A 6,776-nucleotide genomic window follows, 5' to 3' on the forward strand; every position below is an offset into this window, starting at 1 on the left:
TTTTACACATTGTGTGTGTCATGCCATTTAAGGTGTTATTTCATGTTAAAATAAATGAAAGGGACAACACAAGTTAAAAACAATTTTGGAAGTAACGCGTTACAAAGTAATTCCATTACTGTAATTCCACTACTTTTAGTGGTAGTGAGCATGTAACAAATTTTTTTTTTAAATCAAGTAACACAGTTACAATTGCTGAAATTTAAATGAGTTTGTTGGTTTAAAAAAATACTTCGTTACATGCTCATTACCGCTAAAAGGGTAACACTTTATTTTACGACCCGCAAAGTACCGCGTAATTAAACCGAATTTACAGCGTACCTATTTGTAACAACAGAGTACCTCTACAGTACGTACTTGTAGTTATAAGGGAACAATATTTTAAGTTTGGGGTAATAAGGGGGTAAGAATATATGGAAAATTATTCTCTAAGTATTTCATAACTACAGGGTACCTATTGTAATATTACGTGGTATGTATGACTTACGTCTATGGGTAATATGGTCTATGTGTAATATTTTTTTTTTTTTTCATATTTGCTACTTACCTGATGAAGTGTTTTGTATAGCCTACAGTTGATGTCTACAAGCCACGTCGGCAAATAAAATATAACACACAATAAAAATAATAGCACCTTGTACCTCTTTGATCTGTATATGTATACAGGAGTTACCAGGTAACTCTTATATTTGCGGGCTGTAAATTGAAGTGGGGCTTATTCCCCGATTGTTCTGTGTATGTACCAGGTAACTCTCATATTTGCGGGCTGTAAACTAAAGTGGGGCTTATTCCCCGATTGTTCTGTGTATGTACCAGGTAACTCACATATTTGCGGGCTGTAAACTAAAGTGGTGCTTTGTTCACCTCTTGTTATAGGGTAAATACCATAAACATACAGAATATTGTTATCTTTATTTTAAAACAACATATTTCAAAACATCTTTAAAACACTATAATTAAGCCAACACTTAATGTTTATTATCACATAACTTGACAATTTTTCATTGTTTTTGCGGCTTGGCTTCCTCTGTTGGTGTTCTTGTCCACTCGGATGATGAGTTGATGTCGTCTCACAAATGCTGTTCTGCATTACATATAAAAAACATAAATGAAAGCCTTCAGTAAATGTTTCTTCACTGTGCCTTGACAGAAACAGAGTTTTCTGAGCCAGTTACGTAAATAACTTTAGGCTTACTTATGTGCTAGCTAACCTGCTACCGTTAGCTAGCAACTTTCTTGAAAAACATTGTTTGAAATGCAGGGGTCATGTATTAACAAAACCAGTCACCTTATCCAGCATGCGGATCCTGCTAACATCACTCGCAGCCGTACTCCACAGTGTAGAACGTTTTTAAAACCTCTTAAAGAAATTTCACCTCAGGATCGCGTTCCAGCAAACCTCCTGCAGACAGCCGCGCGCTCTACACCTGCCCAGTAGCCTACGCATGTAGTCCGTCTTTTGCTTTAGCGGGAGCTGATATCTGCTGTTGTTTCATTCTGGTTTGCCATTGCATAAATTATATTTGGCTAAAATACTTGTGTTTACAGTAAATAAATTGCAAAGCACCACTTCAAATATGTCCGCAAATGTAGGAGTTTCCTGGTAAATAGGGAATAAGTTGCTATTTGTATTGTACTTACCTTAAAAAAAGATAACCACATTAAATCAGCTGGACTTTTGTTATTAAAAGCAAGTAATATAGGCTACTAAAATAAAAGTGATGTGCTGTTATATTTATTTGCCGATGTGGCTCGTAGACATTGACTGTATACAACATTCAGTAGTCAATATGAAAAATTCACAATAAAAAATAAATAAAACATAATTTCCCCATAAACTTAAGTCATACATACCACGTAATATTACAATAGGTACCCTGTTGTTATAAAATACTTAAGAGTATAAATAATTTATAATTCTTCATATTCTTACCCCCTTATTACCCCAAACTTAAAATATTATTCCCTTATACCTACAGGTTACCTACCCTGTTGTTACAAATAGGTACGCTGTAAATTCGGTTTAATTACGCTGTACTTTGCGGGTCGTAAAATAAAGTGTTACCCACAACTTGTGTTGTCCTTTTCATTTATTTTAACATGAAATAACGCCTTAAATGGCATGACACACACAATGTGTAAAAAATTGACACATCATTTTTTACAGTGCATGTCTAAATCAACTATCAAATCTTTTAAGGCCATGTCTAAGTCAAGTCTTAAAGCAACACTACGTAGTTTTTTTTACCTTTAAATAATGTCTCTAAAATTATTTCAGTGATAGAACAACTTTTAACTGGACAAATTGTACTGTTGCTGCAACCTGAGCAGCCTCCTAGCTGCTACAAGCACACTCTGAAAGTGGGGGTGGAGGGTAGAGCACACAGCCCCGCCCCTCCCCCTGCCTGCAGAAGAGTGTCTGATACCAGGCACTGTTGTGCTTTTCAACCACATGGGGGAGCTGTAAGTAATTTTTACATGGAAACTACATAGTGTTGCTTTAATTCTTTCACGGCCATGTCTAACTCGAGTCTTCAGTCTACCAGGGCCATGGCTAAGTCTCAAGCTTTTCAATGGCATGTATAAGTATGAAGTCTTTGAGGCCATGTTAATGTCAAGTCTTTTGGGATCAGGTCTAGGTCAAGTCTTTTGGGGCCAGGTCTCAGTCAGGCCTCAAGTCTTTTGGGGCTAGGTCTAGGTCAGGTCTCAAGTCTTTTGGGGCAATGTATATGTCAACTCTCAAGTATTTTGGGGCCAGGTCTAGATCAAGTCACAAGTTTTTTTGGGGTCAGGTCTAAGTCTCCAGTCTTTCAAGGCAAGGTCTAGGTCAGGTCTGTAGTCTTTCAGGGGCCATGTCTAAGTCTCAAGCTTTTCAATTGCATGTATAGGTCTCAAGTCTTTGAAGCCATGTCTACGTCAAGTCTCAAATCTTTTGGGGCCAGGACTAAAGCCCGGGATACACTGCACGATTTTCATTGTCATTGTGAAACAATCTTTGCAATTTTTCCCGGTCTTGCGACCAAACCAAAGATAGCCTACGATAGTTTTCTGACAGTGACAATTCAGCATTTTTAAGGTCATGTCTAAGTCAAGTTTCTAGTCTTTTTTAAGGCTAGGTCTAAATTAAATCAGATTTTTATCAAAGCAATGTCTTAGCCTCAAGTCTTTTAAGGCCATGTCTAAGTCAAGTCTCAAGCCTTTTAATGCCAGGGTTTCTGCTTTATAGTTGTCACGGTTAGTCCGTGTCATGTTTTGTGTCTGTTCAAATTATTATCACCTAGACATTCATTAATTAATTACCTGATTCATCCCACCTGTTTGTTATCACTTAGTCTGTGTATTTATACCACTCACTGCCGGATCATTGTCATAACTTCCATGTCTGTTCCTGTGCAGGGACGGATTGGCAATCTGTGCGTTCTGGAAAAGTCCAGAACGGCCGTTTAACGGAGGGCCGTCGCCCGGCCGATGGCAAAAAAGTCTAATAAATATGAACAGCCAACAGCAGAGGCACTGATACACGCGGTAGCCGCGGCGCGGATGGCGCGGAAGCCACGGGGCGTTCCGCACGAATTGAGCGTTGCCGCGGGAAACGCGCGAGTTCAAAAATCTGAACTTTGGCGGAATTCCGCGCCGCGTTAACCAATCAGGAGCTTGCTGTAGTAGTGACGTGATTACAGGAAGCGAGCGGAGTGGTGTAGTCTCCGCGGAGTCGCAGAAGCCGCTCCCATGACGCGGATTTCCGCGTGAATTTCTCGAATGACTAGAATTTCACCTGCGGCTTTCACGCGAGAATGAAGTGAGTGAACTCAAATGTTCAAGCGTCCAACTACGCGCGAATAGCGCGTTTTTGCCGCCACTTCCGCGGCTGGTGTGAACCCACAGTTAGAGAAAGACGTGATGTGAGTGTGTGCGCACGCGCGTGTGTGTGTGTGAGAGAGAGAGGCGCGGGCGCGATTGAACAGTGGAAACATAAAAACAATACATACTCTGTCATTTTGTTCATATGGGACATAATTCAAACGGCAAAGTGTTTGCTTAAATTTGTATACAGTCGCAATAAAACAAAACATTTTGCTTTTGTCAAACTGTAAACTCTTGTCAAACTGTAATCTACTGTACAACCAACTGTCATCTAACCAAAATCACACACATCAAAGCAAAAAATATTTATCCAACCCGGTTTAAAAACAGTCTGTGGGTGGACATTAATCGTATTGCATTGGTTTTCATTTCTTTCATTGACTTTATTGTATATGAGAGGTTGTAGTGAGCTCACATTTTCTGCTACAATGAAGACTAAGGTATTGAATTAAATGGGTAAATATCAGGCATGCATTGCAACCACTCTAAACGTGCTAATAAGAAAGGGGGCTAAATAATTGACTAAATATTAGTTTAACAAAAAAATCCTAGCTTGCACTTTCTGTCTGTCTTCCATCAGAGTGCAGTTTTTCCTTGTCTTTCATATTTGTGTTTAGTATTGTGGAATTGGCAAAGACCTGGTGGTTGTTTGTGAAAGCTGTACAGACAAAATTAATAGGCCTAGCTATTTTCATTATTTCACAGCCTTATTATACATCAAAGTTTAATATGACATGGACAAAATATTAAATATCCTTGTCTAATAGTCTGACAGTATTGTGGCATAGTATCAGGACATCCTTGTCTGTTGTGCACGGCTAGGGGCGAATGGCCGGATGATGGGCCTATTTGGGAAAAAGTCCAGGGCTGTTTTTAGCCCCAGTCCGTCCCTGTTCCTGTGTTATTTACCTGCCCGTTGTTTGCTACTCGTGTTTTGTTTCTCATTTGTTACTAAATGTTATTTATTTCATCGTGAACTTGCACTTGTGTCCTTACTCCTGTTCCCAGTCTAACACAGTCTCACCCCATTTCGTCAATATTTGACGACACTTGACCATTCGTCATATGTTGACGTGAAGGGTATACCTTTCGCGTCATTTTTTGACGAACTGGGGACTTCAATACTATTACGTCCGTTGCATTCTCTTTCCTATTTTATTACCATTTGCGCGTCGGTTTAGGGTTAGATTACGCAAAATTAAACAGTGTACGCGAAATTAAACATTGTACGCGAAATTAAACAGTTGTCACCTGGCGTTGGGGTTAGAAACAGTTGTCACCTGGCGTTGGGGTTAGAGTTAGGTTTGGGTAGGGATGTCATTATGTAAATCTAACCCTAAACCGACGCGCAAATGGTAATAAAATAGGAAAGAGAATGCAACGGACGTAATAGTATTGAAGTATTGAAGGTATACCCTTCACGTCAACATATGACGAATGGTCAAGTGTCGTCAAATATTGACGAAATGGGGTCATGACAATAGTTTTATAAACTTGTCAAAGGAGAGATTAATCTACACAATGATCATATAACATCAGGAGTACATTTATTTTAAAAAGTGACATTTTTATTTTTATATGTAGGAATGTAATATTCTTAAAAAAATTATTAACTATTAATTTTAAGCATGTCATATTAAGTTTTTAAATCTAATTGTTTATATATAAAAAAAATACACATTCTCTTGACTTTCATTGTTGATAGCAAATTTACAGCAGGTCTTTACAGTTTTTTACAATCACTTTGCTACTATTTTCAGAACCTTGATGTCATTTTTCACAACTCTAGATACAAAACTCAAAACGGTAATCACTTGTAACACAGGCTGTCTAGTGTTCAAAACATTGCATTGTGCATTCACATCTTTAAAGACATCTTGCACTTGCACAATCATTGTTTCAAAACACAAATTTACTGTGAAATACCATGGAAACATAACTATAGATCACCCACACACAAGCAACTGATAGTTTCACTAAGTCATTGTTTGTACAATCATTAAGTATTGTAGAACAAAATTGGTGATACAGATTTCATTATGGTACATGTAGAGCAAATACATATCTGTAAAAGTTCTGCAGTAGTAGAGAGAATACGACAGACACATTGGAATCATTGAACAAAGTTTGTAATGTATTGATGAAAACACTACAGTACAATCACAACATAGGTCACATCATTTCACAATCTGCACTCAATCATCAGTAACAAGTTGGCAGAATTGGACAAGCAATTACAAGGGCCTGCATCTATACAGTACAGTGATAATTGGTTCATGCTCCATGCTTATTGGTTACAATGAACCTCATTATCTTGAAACTTTCATGATTTTCAGTAAACATGGAAGATTCTTTGTCTGTTTCCATACAACTATTACGAATAATGCAACAGTTACTTATCATTTTGGGCAGTTGTATTGATTGATAGTTAGATCATTGTAAGAAAATGAATAGACACTTATTTGAAATGTGATGTGTGAATAGCCTTTTGAAACAGTAGTACTTTGATGTTAAGTTGTGTCATATTGAACATGTGATTTTGGTTGAATGAACAAATGATCCAAGTTTTATGTGTATTGTATCCAAGCAATTGAGAAAAGAGTTAAGAGTTTTGAAAAATGTGCATTTTGATCTTTGGTTGTGAGTTTTGTGTCTAGAGTTGTGAAAAATGACATCAAGGTTCTGAAAATAGTAGCAAAGTGATTGTAAAAAACTGTAAGTCAATTGACTTCAGTTTACATCTTAATTTTGCATTGATGGTTAAACAAGTCACCTTCTGAAGAACTTGGACATTGACAAAACACAATTCATTGTTTTGTGCTGCAGAGGAAATATGAAAACCTGATACTTATGGTATAATTCATGTTTTTGTGCTAAATGTGGATAATGAAATAATAATTTGCAAACAAAGT

This window comes from Paramisgurnus dabryanus, chromosome 4 (genome assembly GCF_030506205.2).
Source record: "Paramisgurnus dabryanus chromosome 4, PD_genome_1.1, whole genome shotgun sequence".
In the NCBI taxonomy this organism is placed as follows: Eukaryota; Metazoa; Chordata; class Actinopteri; order Cypriniformes; family Cobitidae; genus Paramisgurnus; species Paramisgurnus dabryanus.